Source organism: Rhopalosiphum maidis, chromosome 1 (genome assembly GCF_003676215.2).
Source record: "Rhopalosiphum maidis isolate BTI-1 chromosome 1, ASM367621v3, whole genome shotgun sequence".
NCBI lineage: Eukaryota > Metazoa > Arthropoda > Insecta > Hemiptera > Aphididae > Rhopalosiphum > Rhopalosiphum maidis.
This window is the reverse complement of record NC_040877.1, coordinates 51,951,097-51,973,026: the sequence shown is the minus strand read 5'-3', so window position 1 is coordinate 51,973,026 and position 21,930 is coordinate 51,951,097. Positions and strand designations below refer to the sequence as shown.

The 21,930-nt window shown below is 28.0% G+C and overlaps 1 protein-coding gene across 2 annotated transcripts in view; it reads left to right on the top strand.

Moving 5' to 3' along the window:
* The window catches only part of LOC113550133 (zwei Ig domain protein zig-8-like), a 345,101-nt gene that overhangs the window by 224,340 nt on the left and 98,831 nt on the right, over window positions 1-21,930 (top strand). The window lies entirely within an intron of this gene.

The window sequence follows — 21,930 nt, the reverse complement described above, 5'->3', positions numbered from 1 at the left end:
TGGGTACCCACTACCGCTCTGTTGTACAGTAGGTCTTAAGTTGGTTACTATAATGGGTATATTAATTTTTAGTTCAATGATAATATTATATAATTATATCAAAAAAACGGTTTTAAACCGAGATTATCATTATCTTATATCACTAAGTATATTTCATGATATTTTACTATTAAATTAATTTATCTTACTATTAGTAACATCGCCTTTGTAATATTATTAATATTTAATTATTATCATAATGTTTTAAATTTATACCAATTATTATATTAATATTATTATCCTTTTAAACATGAACATCTTATTTTAAAACAGTGTAAAATCCCTAACGTTTTTAAGTCCTCTTATAACGTTTTTGAATTACAACCAAATTACTAACTTTTTTATTTTTCAGTTAAATAAACAATACCATTTTTATTTGAATTTCATCATGTCCATGAAAAAAAAAATAAGTGTTTTTGATTATAGTATGAACTATTTCTGGGGAACCTTTTTTTTTATTTTAAATCCTTAATTATAAAAATTAAACATTTTATATATTTTAATTTATAAAATAATTTGCAAATATTGTAATTTTGACAAATTATATTAAATTTCAAATATTTATTTAATATATTTATATAATAACAAATTATGCGGAATGTTGTCTTATATTTTCATACTTTTATTTGATAATTAAAATATGTTCTGTGACACATGTAATTTATAATATTACAGATAGGTAAGTAATGCAATAACTTTGAAAAAGATATCGATTTGTCAGGTAAATAATATTATAAAATGCAATTGATTATTTTAAAAATTTAGTTTAAAGGCAAATGGCTATATTTTAATAACATGTTTATTTAATCCTATATTTTTTTATAATTTAGTTATGTAATATAGATATCTGTTAAATCAAAAATCCTTAGCTGGTGGTATGTGCATTTGAGAAAAAAACAATAATTATTGATATTAAACATTATGTGACAATACATTAATAATTAATTAATTTACATACCATATTTACGTGTCTGACTACGTTAAGGAGCTCGTATTTAATCGTATTAAAATTGGTTTTTCAATTAGTGTGAAAATTATCAAAATATGTGGGACCTAGTTTTTATAGTTCATTTTTTTATACATATACCTAAATGCAGAAGTTGAAACTAGAGAAACATTAAAATTTATAAATAAAGGACACACTAATGTAGGCGGAACTTGAGTATTAAAGGGTTAAGAACTTATCTGGTAGATGAAACCACACAGTTCGTCTCGGAACTTGAACTTAAATAGCTAATTAAATATCTTAGACTACTTTTTCCTAATTACTAGTTGTGTATCTCATTTTTATTTTTACCACCTTTACGGTATTTTGTGTACTATGGCTAAGTGTGTGCAATAGCGACTTGAATCTAGGTGCAATATCCCACTATAATATAATTTTATTAATGTGTGTGTGTATGCAGTATTATTTATATATGTTATATAAATGTAATTTGGATCGGAAACGAATTCACTAGCGGCGGAGAATGTCCAGTAGTTATATATATATATATATTATACGTATATCGGAAAAAAATATGATATCGTATCGTTTCTTTTTCGCACGCTTTCCTAGTCTTGACGTAAGGATTTTCCGTTTGGAATTATACGACAGGAATTTCTATAGTTTACCAGCACAAACTTTATTCTGGTCATATTTTCCAGACGAGATAAGTCGTGTAATTTCCTCTCATCCACCCGAGTGTTTTCCGTCTTTTCTATACCTCTATCAATCTGTCTCTCTATTAATCTCCCTTTCATCGGCTCTCGTTCAAAGCACACTAATGGAATATTTTCCGCAGCAATTAATTCACCTACGGTATTATGCTATACAGTTCTGCACTGCAGTTTATGACAACGACGTGAAGTTCTCTCTATTACTACGACACGTATGTTTTGAATCTGTATTTATTATTTATTATTTATTCTTATATTTATCACGTGTACTGTAGATTTTTATACACTGCACATACAAAATAATTATTTTAGAATAAACAGTAGAAACCATTTTTATTGATTTTCAAGAAAAATAGTTAAAAATAAACAATAATATATAAAAAAAAGTAATAACAAAACAGTATAAGTAAATTATATTCTGAGCCTCTTTTCGAGAAAGAAACGCCCAATAGAATGTGAATACAAGCTGGAAGTTCACGCAACGCCGTTTCGGAATATGACGAGTAAACGGGACTAGACTGGCGGACTATACTTATATTATTTGCGTATATTTTGTAAGGTGATGGGTATAACCTGCAATCACTCTATATATTATTTGTATGACATTATCTTAGCCAAATTGTATGCATAAATAAACAATGCCAGCAAAAGAAAATTATTCTTTACACATATGAGCCTCCTCTTCTGCAGGTTAATCAGGAAAAAACCTGTTTCTAATGATGTAAATGTTTTTTTTATTTATACAAATCAAGTTGAATTTTTGTTTTTACTTTTTTTAAAGTTTGTTTTAAATTTTATATTATTTAAAAACATATTATATTACCATTTGATACTGGTTGTATAATTGAATGTGTTATCTAATTTTTTTTTGACATAAACCGACAATAAAGAAAAAGGCTCTGTACTGTGTGCTCATTGTATATTAAATATTTGCTTAAATTAATAAAAAATAATTGCCATTACATCATAATATTATGCACATTAATAATAGAACATTTTATTATGATAGTCACATAAACCGAACAGATACGAAATAAGCATAATATAATACAAAATTATAGTTGTGCCAAGACCTTTGATTCCGGGTCATTAAACCCTATATGTTACTACAATTGATGATATTATAGACGAATTCTACTGTATACATAACATACAGAGCGACTTTTTTTTGTCAACAAACTCGTTGTAACTATTGGATTTTTCGGGCATAAGAAATATCCAATGTTATGTGGCAAAATTAACACCGTGTACCCAGTATGTATAATGTTTACCTGCGTTATAGTATGCATGTGTTTAAGGGATTCGTCGGTAAATGATTAAGGCGGAAACGGCATGTGATCAATACTAGTTAGTTTTTTTCTAACAATTCATTTTAATTATGTATATAATATCCTAGTATTATAATGTATTCCTATTATAGTACAGATATCCCTATGTGTTACATGCCGGCGGGCCGTAATAATAATGGATGTAATATACTATCTCGACGCGTTTTCGCGTAATTAATAATATTACCGCTATCGCTATCGACAACACATACTGATTTGTTTTGCAAGAAATCTATGATGTTCTCTACGAATTTTCTATTGTTATTGCCATGAAACAGTGATAGTCCACTCGGTAATGATTATTATAATTGGCATAAGTGTCGTCTCATTCGTTTTAACGAGATATGCTTCAGTATCAAATATATCTACACATATATGTACCGAAATTGCCTATACAACGCGCCGGACCACGGAATTAAAATATTATCATACAAACGCGTTATCATAGTATTATTATTAACCTCCCGTAAGTATTACACAAAAATAATTATAACTTACAAAGGATGTCAATGGTAACAAAAAATATGCAATCACATTCACTACCGGTCAGCGTGACAAAGTGACGACGGTTTAATATTATCGATATTACTATTATTCTGTTACCGGATGTTCGACGTGTAATCGATGGGAAATTATCGCACCACCGCACCTCGTTAATAATATAATAATACATAATTATAGATCGGCAACGCTGGCGTAATTAATATCATCATCACCTATATGGCCGTCGAGACAGAGCGGTGTTATCAATCCATCAATATTTATATCGTACACACACACACACACACACACAGTGTACGCATATCATATATATATATAATGTACATATACAATTATTATATTTTGTCGATATATACTTTATACCATATACCATGTACGCATTTAACACCTAAAATCATCTGGCCCCGTGCTGCGTAATATCACACATAATTTCCCGACAAGGGCGTTACACACATAATAATATATTGTCGCGTATAATAACGATATTATAATTTATTATTATGATAGCCGTATGTTACTAAAAACTTCAATTACGGACAGCAATCGTTATTATTCAATGGTCAAAGAAATCGCTCACAAAAATAATGATATTTTTAAAATGTTTCTGTAGTTTTAACTATTATACTGCATAAACGAGAAATTATAACAGTTCAAATTTTGAAATATAACGTGTAGTGATAATAGTAAGATATAAAAGAAAAAAACGGAAACAAGAAAAAAAAAATACAAACATGATTTTGTAAAAACATTAATAATTAAAATAGGTTCATAATTTAATAATAAGGACATTAATTAAACTAATAAAGAAACGCAATTTAAATATTTGAATGATATTAATGAGGGTATAATTATAGGTAGTAGTAGTAATGGATATTATTATAATGAGGACGTGTTGGATAAAACCAATTAAGGAGAGATAATGCCCTTAGGGCTAAGTGCATTTAAAACTCAGGAAAGAAAGGAAATTTGATGATTGATTTATGAATTTAGATTTTAAATTTGAAGGGTTTTAAACATATATTATATGTCTGAATTTTGATTTTTGGCAGTTTCTGAGTATGGGTTTGTTTAGGATTGAGTATGAAACTCAAGGACATTGACTAGTCGTCGGACCCTTGGAGAGTTTTTTTTGAATTAAACTTTAGTGCTGGATATTGAAGTTGAGTGAATGTTCTATAATCTATATGATTTAGAGAGGAAATTTGGCGGGAATGTCATGATTTTTATTAGTCGTTCGTATGGCGGATTTCATCTCATTCGACATATTTAAACTTGAGATAATAATGATTGTGAATATGCTTTCATAGAATTGCAGGCAATTATAATATATATGTCATAATAAAATGAATATATCCTAATGATGATACAGACTGCGTGCTAGTCTAGAACTAAGTCTGTGGTGAGACAAATAATAATGTTTGGATGATATTCCCCAACCTAAGGTATGAGAAAATATAACCAAAATTATTTTTGATATTTTTGAGTGATAAAATAAAGTTAGCCTAAAATAAAGTAATCGTGGAATTATTATAAATTACAACTGTCATCAGTGTCATCGTTGAATAACTCGTTTAAAAACAAATTATTTTTTGAATATTCATAGAACTTTTGTACAAGTATGATTTTTCGTTATCAAATATAATTCAACATAATAATATAATAATTAAATAAATAATATAAACTGTCGGTTGTATAATCTAGACGTCGTAACAGTTGACACTGCAGGTCGAGTTATTCCATTTGATCAAAATCATCAACGGATTCGTCTTTTGAGTTTAAAAATTACAAATACAGTTCATATTACACTGCAATAATATTGTGTACCTAACACGCAAAAACACCATCATAACTCTTAATCGCAGACGTGTCGGGAAAGACGGAAATCTATAATAATGTATTATGTATATAGCCTGCCTTGTAATATTACATCAGCGGTGAACAAGTTATTAAATCGATGGAGCGACGGAAACAGTTATTTTTTCCCATATATAATACAATATATTATATTATTATATGTACGTATAACAAATGATGTTATTAATTCTTCGAAGCAGCGTACGCTACGTCGTACGACGTTCGGTTCTCGGGTGGAAGGCAGTAGAAGTTGACGTGGCTATCGCATAATAATATAACATACAATATACATAATATAAGAAGCATTATATTATTATTGTGATTTTCATAAATAGACGCGTTCGCTTGTAATTTGATTTCGCTCACGGAATGTCAAAAATAATTGACATATTATTATACCATCTTTAAATAGATTATCGTTCGAAAATAGAATATGTCCGAAATTCGCGTTGTCTACGGTGCCTGCCTGCAAAACAATCGAGACTCACAATTCTCACAAACAATATATATAAATGCTACCTAAAACAGTTGAAAATTTAAAATAGATTATAGTCATATCTTTGGCGATATACATATACCGTTGTCAGTAACGATGAATAGAGGGGGGTGGCAAAAATCTAATTTCCAGGTATTGTTTCACGGCGAAATAATTGACAGAATGACTACGACGTAATTTGCAAACCTTCCAAACGGTCCACATCCACGTTTCAATCTCGTCAAAGGCCGATAATAATATTAATATAATACTATAATGATATTAAATGATGTACAAACCGTATAAACACGAGGACTGACTGAAGGGTGTTTTTGACTGGTCTGACTCCTCTGAAATCTAAAACTAACCATACATTTTTGTTTCTAAAAATTGTAACGAATAAAGTGAAATTTGTATCGCCAACCATGATGATTTTTTTTTTAATTTAGATAGAAAAGCTGACAGGTACCAGCTGTGTTTTTGATTCAGTTTTTCAATTTAGGATTATACTCGCAAGCATAGTGAACACGCCAAAAATCCAATCACAAATACAAACACAACCACGTCGAAAATAATTTATAATAACGTGCATAATATATTATATGTGTATACGTACATATATATACACAATCTCAAGTATGGTTATGAGTAAATATTATACACAGGGCCTCAGTTATCGTCGATATGACTTTTTGATTTCTTTTTTAGGTACATACCTAATATTAATACATTATGTATAATATATTTAAAATATGATTTTGTAAAAAAAAATAATAATTTGAATATTATATTATTAAATATGAAATATGAAATAATATTTAATTATTATTTGATTGATTATTTTGTGTTATATGATAGTATAGTGGAATACGGAAATAATTATATTATAATTAGTACTAATAACTTTTTTTTCTGTAAGGTTCCAAATTTAATAATTAATATCGTTGTGTATTCGATATTTAGTATTGATATTTCTACCGAGAATTTTAGACAGTGTGTAGTTTTTAAACTATAATTAGTTGGTTGTGCTGTGGTGGATTAAATAATATACGGCACAACTTCACATTGTATGCATAACAAAAAAAAACTGGACACATGATATTATTAGCTGTTTGTAGGTCTTGTATATAACGTATTACATAATGTAACTACACAGTGTGTTTTTTCGCCATCAACATATTATTTTCTATCTACATTTTTTTTTAAATTATGATTTTGGAAAATTGTTTCTTTATTTTATTTTTTAATCGTTAATAGTTTTAATTCATAAATCAGTTGCGTCACGCCAGTCGTGCAATGAACACGTATTTGCTATCTCAGTGTTATGAATAACCCAGTTGTCTTAATACCAACGGAATCATAAAGTCGTTTTACCTTCCGGTGCGGCTAATTGTGCCAATTCGACGTAGGAACCTCAGATCTGCAAGTCTTCGACACTACTTCTTTTCCGAGGAAAATTATAAAATAATATTCTTGTATTTAATTTAAAATTATATTATTCTACATTATTGTATCAAACTACAATAGAGTTATCCAACTTATACATACTAGAATATCTAATTCTGTTTTTCCAAGGCACCGTTGCACACTGTGACCTTTGTACTCCGCGATAAGATTAAACCGTTGCATTATGTCGCATGGCTCACCTTCAAATAGTAAGAATAAAACCGTATCGCCAATTATAATTAAAAATAAGCAACATGTAATCAAACACAATACGGCTTTAACGAATCCAAATAAAAGATTCCTATCTGCATCACCAACGACACCAACAATGCTGTTTAATAAAACCACCAAAAAAACAAAGCTATTTGCCTCTCCTAACCGCTACAGCGCTCTCGTCGGCTCTGCCAATGATAATGATAATGTAGACTTACCTGAATCTCTCAGTCATGAGCCATCCGATACTGCCATACCTGAATCGGTGAAAAAGCTTCATTGCCGCCACCGATTTTTATCAAAGGCGTATTAAATTACTCAAACCTACTCTCTAGAAAGTACAGTCTGTCTAATCTGCCTTTTTATTTTTTTTTATTTTAACTTATTTACCATCGATCGTTTTTATTGTTTTTTTTTTTTTTTGTAACGGATTGAATAAAAACTTATGAATCAAAAAAACAAAAAAAAAATTCATGAATAGTTTTGGTTTACTCAAACTCACAGCGAAATAAATACAATTCGTCGAGTTTTTGTTATAGTAAATGTACAGCCATTCATTTGTGTTAACTGAATTAAAATTTAAAACGAATAATAATATTATAAAGTACTAATGTAAAAGATAACTATAGCACGTATAAGAGTTGTAAGTTTCATAAATCCGAAAAGAAACTGATCTCTGGATTAGAATCTATAAAATCACTTTTATAGTTAATACATTTGAAATATAATATATTGCAAAAGTTTTACCCTTTATCAAGTCAGAAAAACCGTAAACTGCGAAGTAGAAAAAAACATTCAGAAATACTGTTCTTATTTTTTTTTACAGGAAAACATATTTATGTATATTATATTATATTATATTATATTATATTATATATTACGTTACTTTCGGTACTTTTTTTTATAGACTCCACAGACATAAAATAATATTATATATTATATATATATATATATATATATATACTCCCTGTGTGTATACAGGATTTATTATTGTCATATACCTCAAAATCTCTAGATCATAATTGTATTCTATGTGCTGAGTTTAATCAAAATATAAATTGTACAAAATATACACATTGAATGAAATGGCGACTGTTATAGTAATAATTGTGTATACAATATATTTTACATTAAAGGTATATACACTGTATACGTATATATTATAGCCAATGTTAGTTTGTTGTATTTTTGTATTAGAATAGTAATAGTAGTTATAGAAGTTTATGTACAAGTTTCCGTAAAAATCCTGTTGCTATATGAGTTTTATTATTTTAATGAAATATAAATTCAATTTATATAACTGTGATGAGAATATATTTACAATAAACAATACATATTTCAGAGATTGAAGTATAACGACTAAGCTTATAAATAAATAAAGCAAATACATTATGAAAGATGAATAAATAATAATTGTATACTTAATATAAGTAACCATAGATATTATATATTATGTTGTTATTCACATATTTATTAGGTATATGATTATTATATCATCATTGGAACGCGTATATGTCGTTTATATTCTCGTCATTTGATGAAATAGTGAGTTTAACATTAAAATGAATCATAGCAAATTAATTTTTTTGTAATATAAAACTTTTTTAAAGTAAAATATTTATTAATAATGATCCGTTTTCATTGACATAGTTTCGAAAAACACAAATATTCATTAATTTATCTTATTAAGTGATATTATTATATTGTTACAGTGAATAAAGCCAGTGTTTGACTGGTATAATAATTATTACTATTAAAATAATCCATATCTTAGGTAGTTTAAGTAAAAAATTCTAACCACAAACGTAAGTTTATAATGATAGCTTGCAACACGTTAAAATCATCAAAATAAGTTCATTTTAGCTATCTATTGAAAACGAAAAATTAATATTCACTGTTGATTTTCGTATTGCAATATCATTTACTACGTACGGTTTTAAAACAACAATAAAACAAAACCGTCAGAATACTATGTTAATCTTGCTGTACTTGAAAATTCAGCATATAACTTGCTAGCTACATTATATTATGTTTTCGATTTCAGCACAGCTCGCTGATTATATTGTAGGGTCAGTTCTAGAGTTCAGGGAATAATAATAATTATAAGAGGACACTGTTTTATTATGTCCAAAAATATTTATGGTAGAATACTATAACAAGGTACACAAAATAATATAATACTCGTCAAGTTGTTTTTATACTTGAATTCATATAACTATCCAGTAACTTGAAATCTAAAGTGTATTTATTTTTATCAAATTTAATAATTTAGAAAACTTCTATTAAAAAAAATCCAACCATTCTGACGGTTTAATGTATTAAAAACTGGTTTTTAATTAATTTTGTTTTTTTTTTTTTTTATATATGTATAAATCAATAGATTACAGCAATTGTGGATAATATGAAATAAATTATATCTTAATAATTATTGTGGTTTTTTTTAGGATATGTTATCTTCTAAGTTAATTAAAAAAAAAAAAACAGTATAATTCAGTAATACAATTAAATCATTAATATTATAATTTAAATAGATAAATATAAATTTTAAATATTTAAGGATATTTTAAAATTGTATTACAAGAGTGGCAGAAGCTGTATCTGAAATCAATCTAATAATTAATAAACGGGGAACTCTCATTAACTAGACGCATAATGCATAATATGTTAATAATATTATTTTACATTTTTATGTTGAAAATGAATTAATTATTTATGGGTTTTGATGATTTAAAATACGTATGTAGTATATTAATAAATAAAATTGTAATATTATACAAATTATTCAATTTCAAAAAAATATTCATTTAATTATAATATTTTAATGGACATATTAATTATAGTACTTAACAAATAGACTTTAGAATATGTTTACAGTATTGTTTGGACCAAAGTCAAAATTGGACTAAACTAATGGTGAAGTAAATTAAAATTGGACTTACTCGTGTTTGCCAACCCCATGTTTACCTAAGGTAGATCTGCATAAGTTGTGTACTCTTTAATACTAACAAGATGTGTCCTATGTGCGTGCGCGTGCGCGTTTGAAATTCCCCGGGGGCTTACTATATTTATATATATATATATATATATATATATACTATATTGTATCGTCGCAAATCGTCGCGGCTTTCTTTTTGGCGGTATTCGGGCCAAAAGCATTCGTCTTTGTTAGGAAATACCGCCATTGTTCGGTTGGCGCCCGTATGTTTTCCTACAGGCGGCGGCAGTACCCTCATTCGTTCTTATATATATTCTATATAATATCTCCCTTGTTCGGCGGCGGCCGTCATATTTCAACCCCAAAGTTACCCTTGTCCAGATAGGATAAAAAAAAAACAGCCACACACTCGTGTGTATATAAATCCCCGGCCCCGGTCAAATTTATCCAACCCGAAGCCGATTTCTAGATTTCTAGACCGCTCTGCGGGCAGTGCAGGGACCCCCGGCGTACACCTGTTCGCACAACTATACACCCAGTGCACGCTACACGCGCAAATAACACACGTCCACACAACCCTCCCGGATTGATCGCGATTTAATGGACCGATATTACAGATACACGTCACGCTGTGAGTCGGCGAGATCCACGATTCGGAAAAATTTTCGGTAACGATTCAGTGAAATATTACAATTTGACCACACTGACATTTGATAGTAGCTTTACCGAAATATCATATACAGTACGTAAGTTATTATAACTGTCATTCTTGGAATATTTATAGTTGTACTACTCCACAGGTATATAATATGGCGTGTATCTTATTAATCATTTAATAATAATTATTATGCATAATCATTTGTTGAAGCACGTATGATATACAGATATATTTTATGTACCATAAAACAGAGATACTAATATTCTAGTTTTTTGAGTTATAACCTCGGCCAAATATGAATTATTTTCATAAATTGTAATTTGATTTGTTCGCGTTTTAATTAACCAAAACGGTTTTACTTCCACAATAGTTAGTATTAAATTAATTTAAAAATGACTAATAGTTCGCTTACAATGAATACATAGTTTTATTATTGTTTCAACGATAAAGGCAAGTAATTTGTTAGTAATAATATTTTATAATTATATACTTACAAACAACATGCAAACTTTTGACATTACCATAGCGATTATATTATTAAGACTTATTATTACATTCAAGGAATAACTATATTTTAAAACAAATTCATTTTGAATAATTGTACGAAATATAGATGATGGAAAATAATTTGAGAATAATAATATCTAAATGTTTATAAGAATAATAGAAAATGTAGAAAAAAAAATATGATTAATGTTTAGATAAATATTATGCTAATACTCGTTTATTTGTCATTACTTACAAATTATTCATGATAATATCATGATGAATGTTGTCGCTTTATATAATAACTTTGTACGAATTCGTCATTATTATCTTCGAGACATAATTGTGTTCGAAAATCCCGTTTTATTCTGTCATAAGCTATATTCGATTTTTATTTTATTAAAACGTAACAGTATACATACACCGTAGTACCGTTGGAAAATATCTATTCACCTTGTGCAAGGTTATGCGTAAAATTATTAAAACGAGACGAAATATTTTAATAAACGGGTTGATAACGTCAACGTCCAAATAACACTGCATGAACATAAGCGTCGGGTCATAAAATATTTATTATATAAAGTGCATTTTTCACGACGTCATTTAAAAACGAATTTTTTTACACTACATCTATGTACGTCCATCTATAATATTTAAGACATGCATAAAATACAATATTCATCTTATAATTATTTGTATCGCACTGCAGGGTTACAATAATGCTATAATCTATAATTCTATAATATGTGGTATTAAGGAATTCAATTTTTATTAGCCACCTTTAACCGAACCACACAACCGATAACCACTTTATAACAATGTAGTTTATATACTATATACCATATACTGTAATAGGACTTGTGTCACGGTGAAAACGAACCACCACCGTTAAAATATATAATATTATATGGCTTATTTCAGACAATAATATAAACGAGGGCGTCGTAAAAGCGCACGGAAAGCTTTAAAATACAATAAATAATATGAAATGTCTATTTTTATTTTTAATACGAGAAAAATAAATAATAATAACATAATATATCGCGGTATCGATGATAATAAAGTGAATGGTCGCAGTATTACAACTTTTTTATAATCGACTCATGTAAGGGTTTCTCCTTCACCCCCCTACCCAAATCGTCTGCCCATTAAGTCGTCGTCGCATCGCATTTTTAACACACGTACGCCAAAGTCACAACGTTTGCCAAACAGTGTTTGTGCTTATGACGAGAGCACAGCGAGCTTATTGATTTTGTTACGTAAAAATTTCACAGAAAGTATATCGTATAAGTAGTAGTTTAAACAAGTATATATATACGATGGGTATACCTACGCTAGGCGGAGGGTGCAATGTTTACACAGTTCGGTCCACATTATCCGCTGTCCGTCGACGATTTAACCGCGGACTGAAGTCTCTCGTTTGGCTCCTCGGAAGCCCTAACCGTCCCTAAATCAATTACAGACGCTATTTCGATCCACAGTAGTCGCCACCGAGCGCACTATCTCGCTCCACGCACCTCCACCCGACTCGAATTTGCGCGCGCATGTTTACTCAACAAAATTGATAATGGTGTGCGATACCTAATGCTGTACGGTATATTTGGTATAGCCATAATTTATGCAGTATCTATCTACATGTGCGAAAAAGTCGGGGTGGATACCATGCGGTTACACCTTTCCAACCTAAATGATTCACTATTCTAATTGAATGAGGTACAGCAGTATTTAGTATTTTTCTGTAAACAATGATATTTTTCTTTTCTGATTGAGATGTTCATTGCTAGATAATTTTTTTCCATATACCTATTATACCTTAATCATTGCACGTTGTAATCATCGGGGTATACGTTATTTTTATCCTACTATATTACAATAAGTATGTGATAAGAATACTTACTAGAAATCTTACTAAACTTAGCTGATATCTTATTACTATTATTCTAATTGTTATCTATTGTTCAAATGTTAAAAAAAAAAAAACATTATTTAATAATAAAAAAAAAAAAAAACTTATTAGATAAAATTATTTTTTTTTTTATATCTCTTAGGTAGACATTTTTAACTGGACTTCATAGATTCTTGAATATACTTACTGTGTTTGCATTAATACATGGATGGACGGTATATTAAATTTTCGTCGATAAAAAAATCCGTTTAATTCGTAAGTACATAATGTAAAGACTGATGAATGACCAAAATTAAACGTGCGGGTGCCTGTTAAACTCATATATATACCTATATAATAGCTAGTGCGCCTGTCAAATTGACAGTGTCAATCTACTTAGCTTTTCCGAGTGACAGTTTTAATAAAAACTCCTGAAATAGACTATTATTATAAATTATAATGTAATAATAATAAGTTTTAAGTATTGAAAATAACTTTTTATTATTACTGGTCGAAAAATGATTTTTTTTATCGTCAGGTTTTTATAAATTATAAATAATTCATAATTATTGTGTACTATATAATTTATTTTTGTTATAATATATGTTATTGCACAAATTTATAACGGAAATATAATTTATTAATATAATACATTTTAACTGATTTATATAATTAATTATTATAAAAACAACGTATTGATCATTAATTTTATTCGATATAGACATATCTAGTATATTCATAATATGAATAATTATTAAAATATATTGTATAGCAACAGGACGTAACCAAAATATTATATTTATATCGAAAGATCGAAAGACTCGATTTTGGCGTAGTTACTTAGAGGTTAGGTTGACTGGTGGTCAAGTGGACTGAGCAGCCCAGTAGCTCAATCTATTCTCGCTCATATGGTATATTCGGCGTTTGCACGCATGCGCAATTATAGTATACGTTTTGCAAATATAATACGTGTGTGTGTATATATATATATATATATACACACACAATATTACAGCTGCGTCGGTGTAGCCCGGGAACTTGGTCACACGGACTCGGTCTCTGTTCACGGGTAATTGATACAAATGGTTTCGGGAACGCGTGACAAATCCCTGGCCCACCGCCGCTTCCACCACCCGATCGTTTTCGCCGTTGTACCACCCGCGCAGGGTGTTTGCAATGACGACTGCAACTACAACGATACGTGGCAACGTGTAAAGCTCGTAAAATGCCTCACGCGCGACGGTTTTAAATTTGAACCGAATTCGTATTTTTGTGTACACGAGAGTGTGTGCGCGCGACACTCCTCCCGTTGAGTCCGCCGAATACTACACGGTGGGTGAGTGGGTGAGTAGAATGCTGCTGCTGTTGCTGCTCCTGTTGTAGCGGTCTGCGTGTGCGTCTATCTCTTGCCCGAGCTGATTGATGATGCGAATTGCAGACACACAGACTCGCGTGTGTCCTTTTTGTTCACTATCACTCTCCCTCTCTCTCTCTCTCTCTCTCTCTCTCTCTCTCCCTCTCTCTCTTTCCACTCCTGCGATCCATCGGTTTACCTCGTATTTTTCATCGCGTTCCGAGGAATTGATTCCCATATAATTCACCCACGAATTTTATATACATTATGTACTCGCCGCATACCACCCGCACGCGTATGTATATACAGTCTGACGCGAATTCTATCTATAGCCGTTTCACACGATAAGAGCGATATGGATGCTAAATTCAGCTCGTAGTCGCATTCGATCACAATCATCTCACCAAATAATATAAAATATATTCTAAAAACCTGGTTGACCGATATGAATTGTTAATTAGTTTTTCCTTAAATTCAAGCTACCGTATATATTTAGTGTTCCACGTGTTACGTATAATATGTATTAGTCAATTGGAATCTTCTGAAAGATTAATTTATGGTTTGAAAATGAATTAACTCCGTGGCGAGAAACTGACCTGCACAGACCATATTGTTATATTATTTATCCTTTGTGACAGACGTGTAGATATAAAAATCTAGTATACCGTCTCCCGAAATCCTATTTCGGGGATTATTAACCATGTTGCAGCGCATCCACGTCGTTAAATACTCATGTCGTAAATATACTTACTCTTTAATAACTGGTACAATCGCGCTTAAATAACATTTCCGCTCACATGTACGGAACCGACAAATGTATATTCAAAAAGTCGTATGTTCTTTCTTATTTTTCTATTCGAAGCATTATACTATATATCATCTCTATATAAATCATAAACTATTTGGACTAATCGATATTTTTCAAGACTATTAATTTCAAATTTTAAATTATTTTTTCAAATAGTCTTTATGTTCAATTAGATATTACAAATCTACTATAATTACTACATGTTATTATTATTTCTATATCGATACATATTTATATTATAGTTATTCGTCTAGTTAATATTAAAAATAAATTAAATAAACTAAAAATAAATATATTATTTTGTATAACTTAACTTAAAATAATAAAAAATTAATATATTTCCAAAAATATTTAAGTGTAAACGAGTGTTTATCTTTAAAATAATCACTCTATATTATATTCCTATTCAAAAAATAACAAATTTAACATATTATAATCATATATATTTAAAAACTAATTCATTTTTATTAAATATGCAATATTAATATAAATATGATTAATATTGAATGTTATACGTTAATATACAAAACATTTATTTCATTAAAAGTTTGTTAAAATCTTATAAAAAAAACATTAGTTTATCATTAGAATATTTTTTAAATAATAATATTGGTACTCAACATCGCTTTTCTATTCGGTAGTACTTATTTAGACAAACACGATAATAATATACAATATAAAATAGTTATTTCATGGCATACTATTTATTATCGTTAACTTAAGAAACGTTTTTTTTTCTTTAAGCTAATATAACATTAAAATGCTATTCTATGTATATTTTTATTTTATAGATCGTCAAAAATACTCGTAAAACATTGTCACTAAATCTTATAAAGTTTATTAGTTTTTTTCAGAAGTATAATAAATATATATATATATATATAACATCTTCCAATTCTATTATATTTGTTTGCAATATTATAATAAATTGATTCAGATAATAATTTATTGAAAATTCAAATTTACCATTTTTATTTGAGTTTCAATAATCAATGTTGATTGAAAATAGGAATTATTTCAAATAAATTATGTTACAAACATAAATATAACAAAAAAAATATAAACCAATTACACTAGTGTTTTAGCGTACTTAAATATTAACTAAAAAACAAGACTATATTCATAGGTATCGATGTAATAAGAAAATTAATTTATACGTAGTGAAATTTGATTACATTTTCATTTAGCGACGTAACATTATACGTCATTAAAAATGTACCGGCATAAATTTCATACATATTTGAGTAGGCTGCGATTTTATAATAATATAATAACAAACTATGTTATTGTTATACTTATGAAATGTTGCGTTGCTCTCGTAATTTTATTAGTCTTGATAATCTATATTAATGTCACAAATACAATACTCATGGCGTTGAGCTATATTATTTATTAAATGCGTTAATTGAAAAATCCATCAAGGCCAAATAGTCAATAAATGCGAATAGTAGATGGTTTATAAAATATATTTATAGTAGGTATTAAATCAAATCTCGCTGTGAACTTATTAGTTCCTGCTGATTTCGTTCTTTGTAGTCGCACGGCAGGAATTTCACACCGTCCAAGATACGTCGCATTTGCTGGGTAAGCAATTCAATATTATATAGTGAACACTAACAAGGAACAATAATGGGAAGTCGTGGGCTGCAACCTTCGAAACTATCTAAAACTCAGCGTCACGAAGACCGAATCGTGTCGATGGGCACTTCCAAATGAGATATCTCGTCAATCACTCTGGTTAGAAATTTACACAACGTCCGTGTGTGTATAGTATAAACTATATATATGAAGTATGCAACAACAAAGGTTTGAGATAGTTTATATAATTATAAGACGATTTCAACAACGTTCGTTACGATAAAATTTATATCTATCAAGTTAACGTACACAAAACAAGGATATAATATTTCACTCTCCATCGTAGAATTCTGTTCTCTGCCTATTAATTGTAATATAATATGTAACATACGCCAACAAATAATTTAATTTTTAGTAAAACCTCATGTCAGTTGATAATTTGTGTTAAATGTTTTTATGTTAATCAATAAATTATGTACCAACTTATTATTATTATGACACATCGATATCAAGTTACTCGCGGTATAAACATAATAAATTATTATAAATGTTCACACGTATTTGTATATAATTTTCATCTAATTGTACCGCATTTAATTAAATTATCCTTAATAACAGCATACATATGACAACTAAGCGACAGTTGCTGCTAGGTATATTATGTAAATGTATATACACGTATTAAACTTAAAATGTGTACTATATGCCCAAATGTGTATAGATATTAATCAATGTACAATTTTAATACTTTCCATCAATGCATTTTCGGCACATGGATTAATTCTAAATAATTTAAAATTAAATACTACTTTGAACTCAAAATCTTGCGCATACAATTACCATCAAGTATTTTGCATTCCTATTCATCATCATAAAAATGTAATTATAATTTATATTTTTATCTATGCTATTTTTTTTATGATACACATGCATCACATCCATCATGGCATGTTATTATATACGGTGATCCATTAACGAATAGCAAGTGATTGTTTTTCGAAATATTTAACATTGAATGTTTTAATTATTATTTAGGTACAGTAATATTTCTTTACATTGAGACTTATTTTGTAATAGTTTGAGAATCATAATGGTTAGATTCTAAACGAACTGAGAAATGTATTTTTTTTTTTTAATTCTCATCTGAGTCCATCAAAATTATATAGTCTACCCTTTTTTTATTAAAAAAAAAAATATTCAAATATTATTATTTTTTACTAAACTAATAATAGTTGTAAATATTATAATATATAAAATACATTTTCGTTGACAATTCTAATGCACATAAATTTATCATTTATAAAAGGCCGTTTTATTTATTATTTGATAACAATCACCTTTTTAATAATATGCAATTGTAAAACAAAGACAGCGCTGAACTTTTATCTTTTTATTTTAAAAATTAAATACGTATTTGTATTTACTTCGCACTCCAGACGTTCCGTATAAATAATGACGTATACATCTATAGCAATCAAAGTTTACTTAATATATTAGGCCATGTAGTATGTATATACCAATTAAAATAGGCATCTTTTTTTCTGCTGAGATGTATAAAACATGTGATTATGTATTTGTAAATAATTCTTATAATGTTCGGAAAATATATTTGAAAAATAAATTGTAAGTACTATGTTTGTGCAATACAGTAAAATTACATAGCTGAAGTATTAATTGTTTTTTTTATTATTATATTAGGCTGATTTTGCACGTTTTAGTTTTCTTTTTTTTAAGAATTATATGACAACTAACGGGTCCTGATAAAATTTAATAATATAAATATTTTTTAAATAGTCTCTAAAACATGCCAGAGGAATAATATTACTCTGCTTGAATGCTATAAAATCGATAAAATTATATAAAACGTAGTTATTCACATTTCACGGCTAACAAGAAGAAAATATTCAATAAGCAAGAACCTAAAACCTTGAAATATCGCTGTAAACGTAAATTTAAAACAACCCCTTAACATATTATTCGTATGTTGGCCTCGTTCTGTCTGTGTAACGATAATAATTTAAAAATATTCAATTAACTAATTGTCGGATAAGCACACATGGTACAGAACACGCAGGATAAATCATGTACTGCTATGTAGCATTACAAAATATTTCCACGAACGAAGTTTATAATTTATTTTTGATCGAGATAACTTTACGTTTATAAGTGATTCTATTTTTATTATGAAAAGTGAAGCTGTATCTGAAGAATTGTGGACAATAATTCTCATAAGCTCCCGATAAATTCCTTCGAAACTGAAATAAATTCGCGCATTACATTATAGTGTATATTACTGTAAGATGTATAAACGTTTAAAAAGATATTCCGCCATATTATAATAAGTGCGGTTGAAATTGTTGTTAAATAGGAATGTTACTTCATCAATATTTAATTATCTACTCATGTTTATTGGTTTTGTTTAAAAATATTTGAGTATAACACATTTCCCTTTTCCACAAAAAATGTACCTTCATATTTTTCCTCAGATTGTATGTTGACCAATTACATTTTATACCAAAATAATTGTTATACCATTAATATAATATTATAATGTATTAAAACATTTACAATCTGAGAATATTTTCCTGTGAAATGAGAACATATTTATGGTTTAATTATGTTATACTACTTTCTCTCCCAATACACATGTACATATACAGCCTTCAAGTACTGTAGCCGATAAAGTATACGCGTACTGAAGTGCCCTTAAAATATACAAATAATAATGATTATGGTTTAATTACACAAAAATTCAAATTATTAAAGAATTTTGTAACAATTTTTTTAATTTCTAAAATATAAAGTGAAAACGTTATTTCTTTTCAATTTAGAATAGTATTAGAAGTTGCAATGCTAAAATATTATCTTAATAAGATAGTCTAAATAGGAAACAAATCAATTTCTATTAATTAAATGTAATTTATCTACTTAATTAGGTGTTTTATAGTTTATACTATATACCTATACTTGTAAACTGATGAATGATACACTGAAAATTATAATGAAAATTAAATACAATCAATAAAATTTTCCAAAGTTAAATTTCTGTGTACGATAAAACCAATAAATTATGCATCAAATTTACGTAAATACTGTATGTTACAATTTAGTAATTATTTTGATTCGTTGTTTGAATTAAAAAACACAAAATCACCCATTACAATTTGTTGTATTGATTTATATTAAAACTTAAGATATTATAAAATACTTATATCCTCTTTATTTTAGTGAATTAGAGAGACGATTAATTATTATTGAAATGTCATTAAACCATAATTGGATAGTACTTTCTGGACTATAAATAGTATATAGGGTCTAAACACTAAACATTTTAAATATAATACAATTATAATGCAATTTCTCTAATTATCATAAATAATACCCCTCATTATAGAAGTATTCTTAATTTTTTGAAATTTATAACTCATTGTATTTTGATCTTAAATAAATACAAGACAATAATTTTATAGAACGCTATTTCAAATGTTAATAATTAAACTATTCTTTTCATTATTCAATAACTAATTTAATTGATTTATGAAATACATTAACAAATAATATTTGTAAATTTTATTTACTTCATAACAATCATAGGAACCTTTTCTAAATCGTTCGTTCTTACCATTGATGAGATCATCGTACAATAAACATAATAGGTAAACAAATTAAATTAAATAATTAATTATTTTAAATTAAAATTGTTATATAGATATCAATATTAAGTAGTTACATTGTACACAAAAGATAACTAAATATTTTTATTAAGATTAAAGTCAAATAAAAGATAAAAAAAAAAAATTTATTTTTTTCATACACTTTGAACATTATATTTATATAACAATATTAAAGATCATATGCAAATATTAACATTAAAATATAAAAGTTTATTAAGTAATTAATGCAACTTTAAATTGCGTCAAAGAAATAAGAAACTTCAAACATCAATTAATTAAATTACGGAGAGAGGAGGAAACACTAACAAAATAATTACCAAATTATAAATAAAATCGCATTGTTAATATCTACCTGATAAAATATAAAATATAGCGACATTAAGATGAATTGCTTCTATAGAAAAAAAGTTATTTTACATTCCTTGTTCTTGACGTTTATTTTTATGCTAAAATAATTAAAGTTCTTGAAAATTAAGTACAAAAAAAAAAAAAAACAATTCAACTATTAATATAATTATTTTTTTTTTTTTTTTGTTGTACCACCACAACAGAAACGGGTGGTTTGTATTTACAATAAGATTAATATAACGACTCTTTGTAATATATATGACTGTATACGAAAAGCTGATAATTTGATAATGACACTACTATTGTAACTTTAAAACTTGTCTGATTTAATCATTATTATTATACAACATGTATATATATTACTTTTTTGTCATTTCCGAGACATAGAATAGATTCGATCATAAAATATCTCCAACGCATGTTTCCCCGTCTGGTTCTGGAAAACATGTCGTAATTTTTCAACAGATTTTTTAACTCGCAACACTCACTTTTTAAATTTCTGACTTATTAACTCATAAAAAAAGTCAAACCACTTTTCGTACTAGACCATAATGGGGATACAACTAATAATCACTACAATAGCGCATAACTTCTAATACACGCCCTACACAATACAACCACTATCATACATTAATTGTTTATAAATAATCCTTGTTAGTTTGTCATAATACATGAAATGAAAAATTGGT